The following is a 15806-nucleotide window of genomic DNA, read 5'->3' on the forward strand; positions in this document are numbered from 1 at the left end:
GGACGGGAAGTCGTCGCCATCCATGGTTGTTAGCATCAGAGCTCCACCAGAGAAAAGTCTTTTAACCACGTATGGACCCTCGTTGTTCGGTGTCCATTTGCCCCTGTGATCTGTGTTGGGAGGAAGAATTCTTTTTAGTACCAATTCACCGACTCGATACTCCCGAGGGCGCACTTTCTGATCAAACGCTCTCTTCGTCCGTCTCTGATATAGCTGGCCATGGCATATAGCTGCTAGTCTCTTTTCCTCAACTAGGCTTAGCTGATTGTATCGAGAACGGACCCATTCTGCTTCGTCCGGCTTCATTGTTAGTGCAGGGAAAAGTTATTTTGGCACAAAATGGCATATGAACCCCCTCCGGTGTGATCAACACTGCACCAACTCCGCAACCATTGACGTTGACCGCCCCATCAAACATCATAATCCATTTGGATTCAGGGTCAGGCCCCTCCTCCGGGAGTGGTTCCTCGCAATCTTTCGATTTGAGAAACATGATGTCCTCATCAGGAAAGTCGAACCTCATAGGTTGGTAATCATCAGTCGGTTGTGTGGCAAGATAGTCTGACAAGACACTTCCTTTGATGGCTTTTTGTGAAGTGTATTGGATGTCATACTCTGTCAACATCATTTGCCACCTAGCAACCCTGTTGTCTTTTCAAAAATATACTTGACTTGATCCATCTTTGATATCAATAGAGTCGTGTGAGTCAACATATACTGTCTTAGTCGGCGAGCAGCCCATGCCAAAGCGCGGCAAGTTTTCTCGAGCACTGGGTATCTTTGTTCACAGTCAGTAAACTTTTTGCTAAGGTAGTATATTGCATGCTCTTTTCGACTTGACTCGTCATGCTGACCGAGCACACAACCCATTGGCCTTTCTAACATAGTCAAGTACATGATCAACGGTCTTTTCCTCTCGGCCTGTAGACTGTCCCCGATCTTGATCTCTTTCTTGTCGTCTTCGGTACCAATGTTGATGGTCTCAACCACCTCCTGATAAGGTGTGATAGCTCGGTCCTCCAGTTTCAACAACCTGGCTAACTCCTCAGGCAATTCACAATCTTCCTCAACCCCTTCTTCGGCTTGATAGATAGGATTGTCGAAGTCATACTTGGCCATAGCAGTGTCGTTAGCAGTGAGATCCGGGTGATTAGTTTTACGAGGTGTTATATGGAAAGAAAAACGAAAAAGAAACATGAAAAAGAAACATTGCCGTTTTTGTAAAAGTAAAAATAATTGAAAGAAAGAGAACACAAAATTGTTTGCAAAAGCTGTCCTTTATTGATGATGAAAATAATTGCAAAATGTAACTAAATGGATGGCCCTACAGATGAGTCATTACACCTTGGTCAAAGTGTAAGACTTTGTTATGCATGTGATAAAAGGAAAACAATAAAAATTACTCCTTCCGTAGAGTAAACCGGACGACTTTTTCAGACGACCAATTGTCGAGCTTTTCTCCTGGGACTCACGGGCGAATCCAGCTATCTAAGTCACAGTCACTGTCAGCCTTGTCTTCATCTGCAGCATTGACGGTGTGGGGAGAAACCAAACCCCCGCTGGAGAAAGTACCGACTTCATTCTTTTGAGACCCCAGAGTATACCCCAATCCAAACTTGTCTTCTTTTATGATTGGCTCCACAAATTTGCCCCAGCCTTGGGCATTACCAGCCTTAACCACTTCAACAGCTTGCTTGTATGAAGAGATAGAAGTCCCGACCTTCTCAGACTCAGGTGAAAAGACAGTTTCGGGCGCGACCTCACTGATGTTTATGGCTTCGAAGCCCTGACACAGCATCTCATGCATCTCGCCATCCATCTCCACATACCAAAATGTAGACAGGTGGCTAACAAAAATATCCTCTTCACCACAGACGGTGACGATCTGACCTTCTAGTCCATATTTGAGCTTCTGGTGGAGAGTAGAAGTAACAGCACCGACAACATGAATCCAGGGTCGACCTAGCAGACAGTTATAGGCAGGTTGGATATCCATCACATAAAAGGTACTCTTGAATACCTGCAGTCCAATCTTAACTGGCAACTCAACTTCGCCACAAACAGCTCGCTTAGAGCCATCAAAAGCCCTTACAACTAAATTACTCGGCGTCATCGCAATCCAACTTCGTTAAGGCTTTCTTTGGAAGAACATTCAGAGAAGAACCTGTATCAACCAAAACATGGGAAAGCACCGTCCCTTTGCATTCCATTGTGATATACAAGGCTTTGTTGTGATTCCTGCCCTCAGATGTTAGGTCATAATCCGTGAAACCTAGCGCATGGCTAGTGTGTACATTCGAAACTACCGACTCCAGCTGGTCAACAGTTATCTCTGGGGGAACATAAGCCATATTCAGTACTTTCAACAAGGCTGCTCTGTGTGCCTCAGAGCACATCAATAGTGAGAGAATGGAGATCTTTGAGGGTGTCTGATTTAGCTGGTCGACTACCTTGTATTCACTTTTCTTGATAATCCTCATAAACTCATCCACTTCCTTCTCGATTGCGGTCCTAAGAGGAGCTTCCTCGGTAGTAACCTCTTTGGTGGATACCTGTTTTCCTTTAGCCTTGGCAGCTGCCTCAACTTCAGCATTCATGCGCAATGTTGATGGTGCAAATAGGCGTCCACTGCGACTGAAGCCACCAATTCCTGCAACATTGTCTACAACGGAGCTACCAATGTCAATGTCTTCTTCGTTAACTTTCTGCCCCTGGCAGTAGATATCAGCCCCATAGTGCCACGGGATAGCACTGTCTTTCTCATACGGAACAGGTCCTGGTACCGTGATGGTGACTGGACCAATCAAAGTCGGTTGAGGGTTGTCAGAGTAAATTGGTGCTGGACTTTCTGGGAAATATATTATTGTCGGAGCGGGTCTCTCAGGAACATATATTTCTTCCGGAGTGAAATAAAACGTTATTGTCGACACATCATTCTTCACTAGACGAGTCTGATCAAACTGAAGACAACCTTCATCTATCAGTTGCTGAATACCCCTTCTCAAACTATCACATCCATTCTCGGCGTCTTGATAATTTTTGCACTCTTCCCCACAGCCCGGGAAAATCTGTCCTTTCAAGAGTCGGTCTTTGACCACCGATAGCGAAGTCTTCACTTTAGTCACATCAGAAACCAAATTCAAAGTTTCCCCACTATCAACAACATTAATCCTCTGCCCGCCGTGAGCTGGCATCGGGTTTTGGATAACATTAGGCACCGGAGAAAAATTGATGGCCTGAGCATCTCTCAAATCTTGTACCTTTAGCTAGAGAGCCTTGCAATTATCTGTAGTATGGCCAGGTGCATTGCAGTGAAAAGCACATCTGGCGTTGACATCATAACCTCTAGGAAGATTGTTGGGATCGACCGGTGGGGCCAGAGTTCTCAACGTAACCAGATTCATGTCAATCAACTTCGGAAGTAATACAGAATAAGGCATTGGGATTGGCTCAATGACCCGGTCCGCCTGCCTTGGTCGTTGTTGATAGGGTCTCTGCTGACCCGGATTACCTCCTTGTTGTTGATTGTTGTACCTGGGTTGCGGATGATACTGCGGTTGAGGAACAGGTGTTGGAATAGTGACTGCAGCCACTTGATCTTGATAATAACTAGGGCGTCCTCTGCCCCTGCCTCTGCCGGCATATACAACGCTCGTCTCACCTTCTCTTCTTCGCTGACCGTTACCAGCAAACGGTTTCTTGGGAACTGATAAGTTGGAAGCACTGTTGTCTTGAATTCGGCCCATCTTCAACAGACTCTCGATCCTTTCTCCAGCAATCACTATCTCTGCAAAGGTGATTGACGGGCAAGCAGCCAATCTCTCGATATAATTTCCTTAAAGAGTGTTCATGAACATGTCCGCCATCTCCCTTTCAGACATAGGGGGTTGGACGGATGCAGCAATCTGTCTCCAACGCTGAGCATATTCTCTAAAGGTTTCCTTGGCAGTCTGAGACATTCCTCGCAACAAGGTCCGATTTGGAGCCATGTCCAAGTTGTATTGATATTGCTTGACAAAAGCCTCTGCCAAGTTTTTCCAGCTCTTGATGGTAGTACAAGACAAATGAGAATACCATTCACGAGAAGCTCTAGTTTAACTGTCTTCAAAATAGTACATCCATAGCTTTTCATCTTCAGTGTGAGCTCCCAACCTTCCCAGATAAGATTGGAGATGAGTGCGTGGGCAAGAAGCCCCGTTGTATTTCTCAAAAGTAGGGGGTTTGAACTTGTGAGAGATCCTTACTCCCTGAACCAGACCAAGATTGGTGACATCAAAACCTAAGGAATTTTGAGACTCCAAAGATTTGAGCTTCTCAGCAAGCTCATTCATACGGCGAGTGGTCTCGAGGGCCTCGTCGTGCAAAGAAAATTGATCGTACTGACAATCTTCAGTAATGGGGCACCCGTTAATCCGAATCCCTTGATTCACATCATACCTTCCGCCAATACCATTCCCAACATTTCCCGTGTTGCCAACATTACCCGGGTTTCCATCAACATTTGCGTTACCCGCGTTTCCAGTGTTCACAGGGTTATCAGCGTTCCCAGGGTTACCAGGGTTACCAGGATTCCCCTCAGCACTTGGTATTTCCACCTCTGAATCGGGCCTCGATTGCTCAACCAATTCCTTCAGCTTCATCTGGCCTTCTTCCATACCAGTCATCAATGTCATGAACTGATCCATCCTTTCACGCATATCAGCCAGTTCTTTCTGTATCTGGTCCATTGCTAGTCGTGGACGGTTTTCCTTTGCCGGGTACCTGTGAACTCGCTTGGGACCAGTAACTGCCTGCAACAGGGAACAAACATTAGACATTGCGGTGACACCTGCAAAACAAACAAGGGTTAGTATGTATGTTATGCGATGCACTGCTTATTCGATTTTAAGGCCCCCCCTTAAAAAGGGAATAACCTGCAAATGAATAGGCATGAGATGTTGGATGCAAATATGCAGATGATGTTATGCAATGCAATGGCATGTCAATCAGAATTGCTGGATCCGCTTGAACACCTGTCAGGTTGCACTGCCTGGAGAGAAATTAAAAGGATCAAGCAAAGCACACCAAACAAAGGTCATGGGATGGATCATGTTATCCTTAATATCAACCATCCATTTTTGGTGGATTATGGTTTACACCTTATCAACACCCAAGTTTCATTGATATTAAGGATACCTGAACGGATCAACCATGAATCAAGGGTTTGTTGCAAGTCACGAGCATGGAGTTTAGGTTAAGAACCACCCAAAGGGAGTGTACTAAGGTTTAAACCTGCCAAACATGTTCTACAAAAGGTTCCCATAGTCATAATCCCATCTTTCGGATATTATCGGAGGAACGACTACTCGTATTCCAAAAATATTCTCAAGAGAGACTCTTATGAGTGTAGTATCGCGTAACAATCGTATCAAATCTTACACTTGAACGACTTTCGCACTACGTCCTACGAATAGGCCAAGATGGGTTTGGTAAACTAAGGTCCTTGGCTTCTAAGGTCTATATTGGAAAAAGTAATGTCTAACCACAACTTACTTGTGTGACATTATTGATCTCAACATGACCTCTACCAAGTAAATGGGCTTGCAAGTCAACTTGCTAAGGAATAACTCCACACAAGTCAACAAGACTATGCCATTCTCCTATCCTAAGTGCACTCGAGTTCGGGTATAGAACTCATCTCACAAATAGAACCAGCAGATACGACAGTCATATGTACACAATGCAATAAAATAGGTAAATGCTGAAAGATAAATAACTGTACAAAAGAATAAACACCCAATAAACAAACAACCCACAAAAGCTAGGAGGGACTCGCTTAGGGAAACCGGGTCCCCAACAGATTCGCCAGCTGTCGCAACCTGAAAAATGGAATGCGAAAAAAAACAACCGGCGAAGAAAGACAGGAGAGTCTCCACCGTGCGTTATTTATCCCAAAGGTGGGAAAGGAAACGCTCGAAGTAAACCTGGAAAAAGGAAAGGACAAGACAGGGTCTCGCAACCAAATTTTGGGTTCGGGAGTCGATTATGCGAAGGGAAGGTATTAGCACCCCTACGCATCCGTAGTACTCTACGGGATCCACTTTTGTAGTTCTTGTCTAAAGGGTGTGGGTTTATCTAATGTGTTATTTACTAAAAAAAAAGGGGTCAAAAGAAAATGACTCGCACGGATGTCGCATCCACTGTATACGTATCTCATCTGAATATGAGAATCAGAGCCTTCGTAGCTCGGCTACCTAGGGGTTAAGGGTAATTGTTCTCGCTAAGACATCGCGTCTTAGGCCTACGTATCTCATCTAGAATGAGAATCAGAGCAAGCCGTAATTCGGCTAACTACGGGGTTATGGATTGGGTTTTGGACGAACGACGTTACTACGCCATCTACCGGATGCTCGACCTTTGGAGACTTACTCGCCTGTAGTAGAAGGAGTTAACGTGTTCTTAGGAGAAGAAAAAATCAATGAATTTGTTTGCGTTTTAGGAACACTCAGGCAAAAGGGAAATCCTAGACGAAGGAACCTGCATAAAGTAAACACACAAAACATTGCCTCCTATCGAGATCTTCCAGCTAAGAAAGCCGTAAAAATACGGGAAAATGTAAAAGTACCACACGGATAAAGATCCGAAGTAACAGTAATTAACGGAACAAGGAAACCCTGAGATCCTCCCAAGCTAACACCATCAAAGAATGTGAGTCAGTACAGGTAATCGGAATGAAACCTCCAGGCGGTATCCCACAAATAAAGTGGAACACCAGGCAAACCATCTCTACAAAAGTCATATGAGCCCTCACAAAACAAAACTCAACAAACAGGTTAGAGAAACAAAATAGGGTAGCCAAGAGTTGCCCCCAAATCAAAATGTAACCACATGAATCATGCCATTAAAATTCACAAAAAGCTCACAAAAAGCAACCAAGGGTAGGAGGCCTAAACCTCTTGTCAAACACATGCATCAAAAGGGTATCGAATTCACCCATATTACCTCATACATTTAGAGCATTCAAATTAAAGGCATAAAGATGATGGATATAGGGAAAACCTGATTGGAGAGATCGGTTGAAATCAAATGGCACGACTGGATTTGCAAACCAATGTTAGGGTTTGCTTGAGCTGAAAGTGAGTGAGTCAGAATGAACCTTTCAGAGTTTCCTGGAGGTTGCTGCAGATTAATTCTCACTCTCTCTGTCTAGGTTTCTCTCCAGGTTTTTTCCACGGTTTTGTTCCAAGGAAACCTCAGACTGTTTTGCTTCTCTTCCTTTTTCTGTCTGTTCTCCCTCATTTATAACCTAATTTTCATGGCTTTGTGGGCTCAAATGAGAGAGGTCAAAGTCCAAGATTTTTCTATTATATTTTATTTATTTATTTATTTATTTCGTTTTCCGTTATTTTTTCGTTTTTTGTTTTTTTTTTTTTGCATAACACGTGGGCTTCGCCTATCGAGCATGACAGCTCATTGTCGCAACCTGAAAAATACAGTGCGCAAAAAAAACAACCGGCGAAAGAAAAAGACAGAAGAGTCGCCACCGTGCGTTATTCATCCCAAAGGAGGGAAAGGAAACGCTCGAAGTAAACCTGAAAAAGGAAAGGACAAGACGGGGTCTCGCAACCAAATCTTGGGTTCGGGAGTCGGTTATGCGAAGGGAAGGTATTAGCACCCCTACGCATCCGTAGTACTCTACGGGATCCACTTTTGTAGTTCTTGTCTAAAGGGTGTGAGTTTATCTTGTGCTGTTTACTAAAAAAAAGGGTTAAATGAAAATGATTTTCGCGGATGTCGCATCCACTGCATACGTATCTCATCTGAATATGAGAATCAGAGTCTTTGTAGCTCGGCTGACCTATGGGTTGGGGGATGTGTGCTCGCTAAGACATCGCGTCTTATGCCTACGTATCTCATCTGGAATGAGAATCAGAGCAAGCCGTAGTTCGGCTAACTACGGGGTTGTGGATTGGGTTTTGGACGAACGACGTCACTACGCAATCTACCGGATGCTCGACCTTTGGAGACTTACTCGCCTGTAGTAGAAGGAGTAAACGTGTGTTATGGAGAAGAAAAATCAATGAAGGGTTTGTTTGCATTGTAGGAACGCGCATGCAAAAGGGTAATGAGGATAAGACCTCATAGCTCTTAACCCTGGACAAAGGAACCTGCATAAAGTAAACAGAAAAACATTGCCTCCTATCGAGGTCTTCCAGCTAGGAAAGCAGTAAAATGCGGGAAAAATGTAAAAATACCACGCGGATAAAGATCCGAAGTAACAGCAATTAGAGGAATGGGAAACCCTGAGATCCTTCCAAGCTAACATCATCAAAGAAAGTGGGTCAGTACAGGTAATCGGAATGAACCTCCAGGGGTTATCCCACAAATAAAGTGGGAAACCACGCAAGTTATCCCTGCAAAAGTCATGTGAGCCCTCACAAAAACTCAACAAAAGGGTTAGTGAAACACCATAAGCATTTTTTTCATGGATAACAGTATGGTTTCAGAAACCTCAAACCCTGTGGCATACACTTCAGAAATCATGTGATTAAACATTCAAGGCATAGGTTTCACCCATTCATAATACATCACACCTTTAGAACATTCAAATTGAAGGCGTAAAATAATGGGAATAGGGCAAACCTGATTGGAGAGCTTGATTGAAATTGAGTTGCACCCATGAGGCCCTTCAGGGTTTAGAGGCTGCTCTGAGTTCTCTGTCAGGTTTCTCTTCAGGTTTTGTCCAGGGTTTTGTTCCAAGGAAACCTCAGAGTATTTTGCTTCTCTTCCTTTTTCTCAAGTGAAGCCTTGGTATTTATAGACTGAATTTCATGGTTTTGTGGGCTCAAATGAGAGAGACCCAAGTCCAAAATTTTTTATTATAATTTATTTATTTTTTTATTATTATTTTTATTTATTTATTTTTTTTGTAAATTTTTTTTTTCGGATCTAATTCTGATTGACATGATGAAATGCAATATGAAATGCTAAATGAATGCATGAATGAGGAGGGCAAATTTTGGGGTGTTACAGCTGTCCCTATTCAATCATCAGCTAAACCGAGTAGGATGAAAGCGAACAGCTTATCAGACAAACGGGGTGAGCTGTGATTGAATACCAAAGACAGACCGAAAATTTACGCTCCGAGAAAACCACAAAAACGCGGAAATACATCGTGCTGTTTATTTTTCTTCCGATCCTCTGGCTTAATCTGGAGTTTCGATCCTCTGGCTGAACCTATACTCAATTTAGTCCTCTGGTTGGATATTAATTTTGATCCTCGGGCTGGATACGATTTTGATCTTCTGGCTTGATCTTCTTCGATCTTCTGGCTAGATCTCCTCCGTTTCGATTCTCTGGCTGAATCTATTTCCTTTGATTCTCTGGCTGAATCTACTTCGATCTTCTGGCTAGATCTGAATTGTTGCGATTTTCGATCTTCTGGCTAGATCTTCTTTGTTTCGATTCTCTGGCTGAATCTACTTCGATCTTCTGGCTAGATCTGGATTTTTTTGATGATAAATTCCCGTCATTAGGATCCCGCATCTGAGGCATGCGCTGGTTGACCCTCTTTTGAAATCTACACCCATCCTTCATATTAGATATGCAGCTTCGAGAATATTCCACTTTTGGGCTTCGTACATATTCTTCGGGCTAGAACATGCTGTAACGACTCCTCAATTAGACTTGGGCTTGCTGGGGAAATAAAGCTTGTAGGCGACTTCACTGGGGAATCTTCAAATTGAGCCTTAGGCTGGCTCACTGGAACACGATTCTCAGGCTGAATCTTCAAAATGACCCTCAGGCTGGATCACTGGAACACGATTCTCAGGCTGAATCTTTGAAATGACCCTCAGGCTGGATCACTGGAACACGATTCTCAGGCTGAATCTTCGAAATGGACCCTCAGGCTGGATCACTGGAACACGATTCTCAGGCTGAATCTTTAAAATGAACCTCAGGCCGGATCACTGGAACACGATTCTCATGCTGAATCTTCAAAATGACCCTCAGGCTGGATCACTGGAAAACGATTCTCAGGCTGAATCTTCAAAATGACCCTCAGGCTGGATCACTGGAAAACGATTCTCAGGCTGAATCTTCAAAACGACCCTCAGGCTGGATCACTCACGCTTGATCCTCTGGCTGGATCTCATGACCTTGGTTGTAAAGTAATTCTTCAGTCTGCTTGGAAGAACCTGTTTATCAGCTTATGTGTATGCTTGATATGATATGCATGCAAATGCAAATGTTATGCATGGTGTAAAAAGAAATCTGCTTGGGGAAGCAAACTCCGGTAGGGAATAGATCGCTGTATCAATCCTTGAATGCTCTGTGGGGAATGATCCGTCTGCCGGGACCAATGAGCCACCAAAAATAAATTGGCTGCTTGAAAAGTTGACCTTGCGGGGGGAGTATCAACTATGGAAACTTTGTTCGGCGAGGCTCTGTGAGGAGAGTCTGTGGGGAAAACACTTCTTGGGGAAATGTCGTAGGAAACGGCCTTTGCTGGGGATATGAACTTGCTAATCGCCCTCAAGCTGGGGATTAACAAATCTGTTAAAAATAATCTGCTGGGGAATGAGATGAACACTGGGAACGCCACCCTCTCATCTGTTGGTTATGCAACCACTCCGCTGTTGCTAGGAAGATACAGTCTGACACTGTCAACTCCACTGGGGATATATAGTCTGGATACTGTCAACTCTACTGGGGATAGACAGTCTGGATACTGTCAACTCTGTTGGGGAACATGCTCTGCTGAGGAGAGACTTTTTCAACCGCTTGGGGATGAGGATTCATGACTTGGCATCCGGTTCCTGTGACCTGCAACCAAAAATACACGTATGCCTCGGGGGAATTACTCGGTTTGAATTCACCGTTCGGGATTAAGCACATTCAAAGCAATTTTAAATGTTTTCCTGTGCAAATCATCTGCAAAAGCCACCATTATGTTCATATGCAATATGTTTTATCAAAAATTCGGACATTTTTGCAAACAAACTGATAAATGAAAAATAAAGAGGCTCTTTAACTGAATTATTCGACTCTTACTGGGGAGAAAATTTGTGCCAGGAATAGGCGAGGGTATCAGGAAGCTGATCCCTGAAAAGAGGTGATCGCTATAAAAAGAGAACTATCCTAATGGCAATGGGGATACGGGGTCCCACTGAGTTTCGACTCTGCTATGACTCGTATGTCCTCAAGACGCTCTGCTCATCTTGCTTTCTGAAGTGGATGATTAGTCGATCTTTAACCTTCGAAGATTGCCGGATTGAATGAAACGGTGATATAACACTGATGAACTCAGATCACAGTCATTCGCTTATTCCCTAACTTTTGCCTGGATCGCCCCCTTTTCGGGTTTTCAATCCATCGGGATACCCATTTTTGCCTGAGCCGTATTTTTGGGTTTTCGACTCACCGGGTGTACTCTTTTTTTATATCCCTAATTTTTGCCCGAACCTCTTTATTATTTTTTTTGGTTCGTCGGGATGCCCTTTTTTTTGCCTGGACTATTCTTTTTATCGTCCAGCGGGTCTATTTTATGCGAAGTATTGTTTTTTTTAACTGCGTCTGAGTTAATAGGGGACGGGAATCCTTCGCCATCCATGGTTCTTAGCATCAAAACTCCGCCATAGAAAATCCTTTTAACCACGTACGGACCCTCATAGTTCGGTGTCCATTTGCCCCTGTGATCTGTGTTGGGAGGAAGAAATATTTTGAGTACCAATTCACCGACTTGATACCCCCGAGGGCGCACTTACTGACCAAATGCTTTCTTCATTCGTCTCTGACCGAGATACGTCAATTCTGGGTACGTAGTTCCAGCATAGCACCTTAATCATCGAAGACAAGGTAAACAAAGCATCAGCAAATTGGTTTTCTTCAAAAGAAAATTAACAATCTTCTCGTGTAGTCTCTGTAAGGAACCAGATACGGCTGAGGTGTATACCATTTCCCGTTGGTTTGATTGATGACCAAAGTTGAATCCCCGTATACATCCAGGGTTTTAATCTGTATATTGACGGCTTCCTCAAGTCTTAGGATACAAGCTTCGTATTCGGCTTCATTGTTGGTGCAGGGAAAAGTTATTCTGGCACCAAATGGCATATGAACCCCCTTCCGGTGTGATCAACACTATACCAACTCCGCGACCATTGACGTGGACCGCCCCATCAAACATCATAACCCATTTGGATTCAGGGTCAGGCCCCTCCTCCGGGAGTGGTTCCTCTCAATCTTTCGATTTGAGAAACATGATGTCCTCATCAGGAAAGTCAAACCTCATAGGTTGGTAATCATCAATCGGTTGCTCTGCAAGATAGTCTGACAAGACACTTCCCTTGATGGCTTTTTGTGAAGTGTATTGGATGTCATACTCTGTCAGTATCATTTGTCACCTAGTAACCTTTCCGGTAAGTGATGGCTTTTCAAAAATATACTTGACTGGATCCATTTTTGATATCAATAGAGTCGTGTGAGTCAACATATACTGTCTTAGTCGGCGAGCAGCCCATGCCAAAGCGCGATAAGTTTTCTCGAGCAATGAGTATCTTTGTTCACAGTCGGTAAACTTTTGCTAAGGTAGTATATTGCATGCTCTTTTCGACCTGACTCTTCATGCTGACCGAGCACACAACCCATTGACCTTTCTAACACAGTCAAGTACATGAACAACGGTCTTTCCTCTCGGCCTGTAGACTGGCCCCGATCTTGATCTCTTTCTTGTCGTCTTCGGTACCAACGTTGATGGTCTCAACCACCTCCTGATAAGGTGTAATAGCTCGGTCCTCCTGTTTCAACAATCTGGCTAACCCTTCAGGCAATTCACAATCTTCCTCAGCCCCTTCTTCGGCTTGATAGATAGGATTGTCGAAGTCATACTTGGCCATAGCAGTGTCGTTAGCAGTGAGATCCGAGTGGTCGGCTCTGCATGATGGAGGATCATGCTTTACCTTAGAATGAGAGATTTTTTTTTGGAAAGAAAGAAAAAACGAAAAAAGAAACATTGCCATTTTTTTTGTAAAAGTAGAAAAAAAACTGAAAGAAAGAGAACACAAAATTGTTTGCAAAAGCCGTCATTTATTGATGATAAAAATAATTGCGAAATGTAACTAAATGGATGGCCCTACAAATGAGCCGTTACACCTTGGGCAAAGTGTAAGACTTTATTATGCATGTAATAAAGGAAAACAATAAAAATCACTCTTTCAGTAGAGTAACCCGGACGGTTTTTTCAGACGACCAATTGTCGAGCTTTTCTCCCGGGACACACGGGCGAATCCAGCTATCTAAGTCACAGTCGCTGTCAGCCTTGTCTTCATCTGCAGCATTGACGATGTGGGGGGAAACCAAACCCCCGCTGGAGAGAGTACCGGTTTCATTCTTCTGAGATCCCGGAGCATACCCCAATCCAAACTTGTCTTCTTTGATGACTGGCTCCACAAATTTGCCCCAGCCTTGGGCATTACAAGCTTTAACCACTTCGACAACTTGCTTGTATGAAGAGATAGAAGTCCCGACCTTCTCAAACTCAGGTGAAAAGACAGCTTCGGGCGCGACCTCATTGATGTTTGTAGTTTCGAAGCCCTGACACAGCATCTCATGCATCTCGCCATCCATCTCTACATACTTAAATGTAGACAGGTGGCTAACAAAAATATCCTCTTCACCACATACAGTGACGATCTGACCTTCTAGTTCATATTTGAGCTTCTGGTGGAGGGCAGAAGTAACAGCACCGGCAGCATGAATCCAAGGCCGACCTAGCAGACATCTGTAGGCAGGCTGGATATCCATCACATAAAAGGTGCTCTTGAACACCTGCGGTCCAATCTTAACTGGCAACTCAACTTCGCCAAAAACAGCTCTCTTAGAGCCATTAAAAGCCCTCACCACTAAGTTACTTGGCCTCAGGATGATGCCATCGCAATCCAACTTCATTAAGGCTTTCTTTCGAAGAACATTCAGAGAAGAGCCTGTATCAACCAAAACATGGGAAAGCACCACCCCTTTGCACTCCATTGTGATATGCAAGGCTTTGTTGTGATTCCTGCCCTCAGGTGTCAGGTCATTATCGGTGAAACCTAGCCCCCGGCTAGCGTTTACATTGGAAACTACCGAATCCAGCTGGTTAACAGTTATCTCCGGTGGAACATAGGCCATATTCAGTACTTTCAACAAGGCTGCTCTGTGCGCCTCAGAGCACAGCAATAGTGAGAGAATGGAGATCTTTGAGGGTGTCTGATTTAGCTGGTCGACTACCTTGTAGTCACTTTTCTTGATAATCCTCATAAACTCATCCACTTCCTTCTCGAATGCGGTCTTAGGAGGATCTTCCTCAGTAGTAACCTCTTCGGCGGATACCTGTTTTCCTTTAGCCTTGGCAGCTGCCTCGGCTTCAGTATTCGTGTGCAACATTGATGGTGCAAATAGGCGTCCACTGCGAGTGAAGCCACCAACCCCTCCAACATTGTCTACAGCGGAGCTACCAATGTCAATGTCTTCTTCGTTAACTTTCTGCCCCTGGCAGTAGAAATCAGCCCCATAGTGCCACGGGTCAGCACTGTCTTTCTCATACGGAACAGGTCCTGGTACCGTGATGGTGATTGGACCAACCAAAGTCGGTTGAGGGCTGTCAGAGTAAATTGCGACTGGTGCTGAACTTTCGATGTTCACCGCTGCTGGTTCTGTACTTTCTGGGAAATATATTGTTGTCGGAGCGAGTCTCTCGGGAACATATATTTCTTCAGGAGTGAAATAAAACGTCACCGTCGATACATCATTCTTCACCGGACGGGCCTGATCGAACTGAAGACAACCTTCATCTATCAGCTGCTGAATACCCCTTCTCAAACTGTCACATCCGTTTTCGGCAGCTTGACAATTTCTGCATTCTTCCCCACAGCCCGGGAAAATCTGTCCTTTCAGAAGTCGGTCTTTAACCACCGATAGCGAAGTCTTCACCTTAGTCACATCAGAAACCAAATTCAAAGTTTCCCCACTATCAACAGCATTAATCCTCTGCCCGCCGTGAGCTGGCATCGGGTTCTGGATAACATTAGGCACCAGAGCAAAATTGATAGCCTGGGCATCTCTCAAATCTTGTACCTTTAACTGGAGAGCCTTGCAATTATCTGTAGTATGGCCAGGTGCGTTGGAGTGAAAAGCACATCGGGCGTTGACATCATAACCTCTAGGAAAATTATTGGGATCGATTGGTGGGGCCAGAGTTCTCAATGTAACCAGATTCATGTCAATCAGCTTGGGAAGTAATACTGAATAAGGCATTGGGATTGGCTCGATGACCCGGTCCGTCTGCCTTGGACGTTGTTGATAGTGTCTCTGTTGACCCGGATTACCTCCTTGTTGTTGATTGTTGTACCTGGGTTGTTGTTGCGGATGATATTGCGGTTGAGGAACAGGTGTTGGAATAGTGACTGCGACCACTTGATCTTGATAATAATTAGGGCGTCCTTTACTCCTGCCTCTGCCGGCATACACAACGCTTGCCTCGCCTTCTTTTCTTCGCTGACCGTTACTAGCAAACGGTCTCTTGGGACCTGATGGGTTGGAAACACTATTGTCTTGAATTCGGCCCATCTTCAACAGACTCTCGATTCTTTCTCCAGCAATTACTATCTCTGCAAAGTTGATTGACGGGCAAGCAGCCCATCTCTCAATATAATTGCCTTGAAGAGTGTTCATGAACATGTCCGCCATCTCCCTTTTAGACATAGGGGGTTGGACGGACGCAACAATCTGTCTCCAACGATGAGCATATTCTCTAAAGGTCTCCTTGGCAGTCTGGGACATACCTTGCA

Source organism: Lathyrus oleraceus, chromosome 2 (assembly GCF_024323335.1).
Source record: "Lathyrus oleraceus cultivar Zhongwan6 chromosome 2, CAAS_Psat_ZW6_1.0, whole genome shotgun sequence".
NCBI classification, from domain to species: Eukaryota; Viridiplantae; Streptophyta; class Magnoliopsida; order Fabales; family Fabaceae; genus Lathyrus; species Lathyrus oleraceus.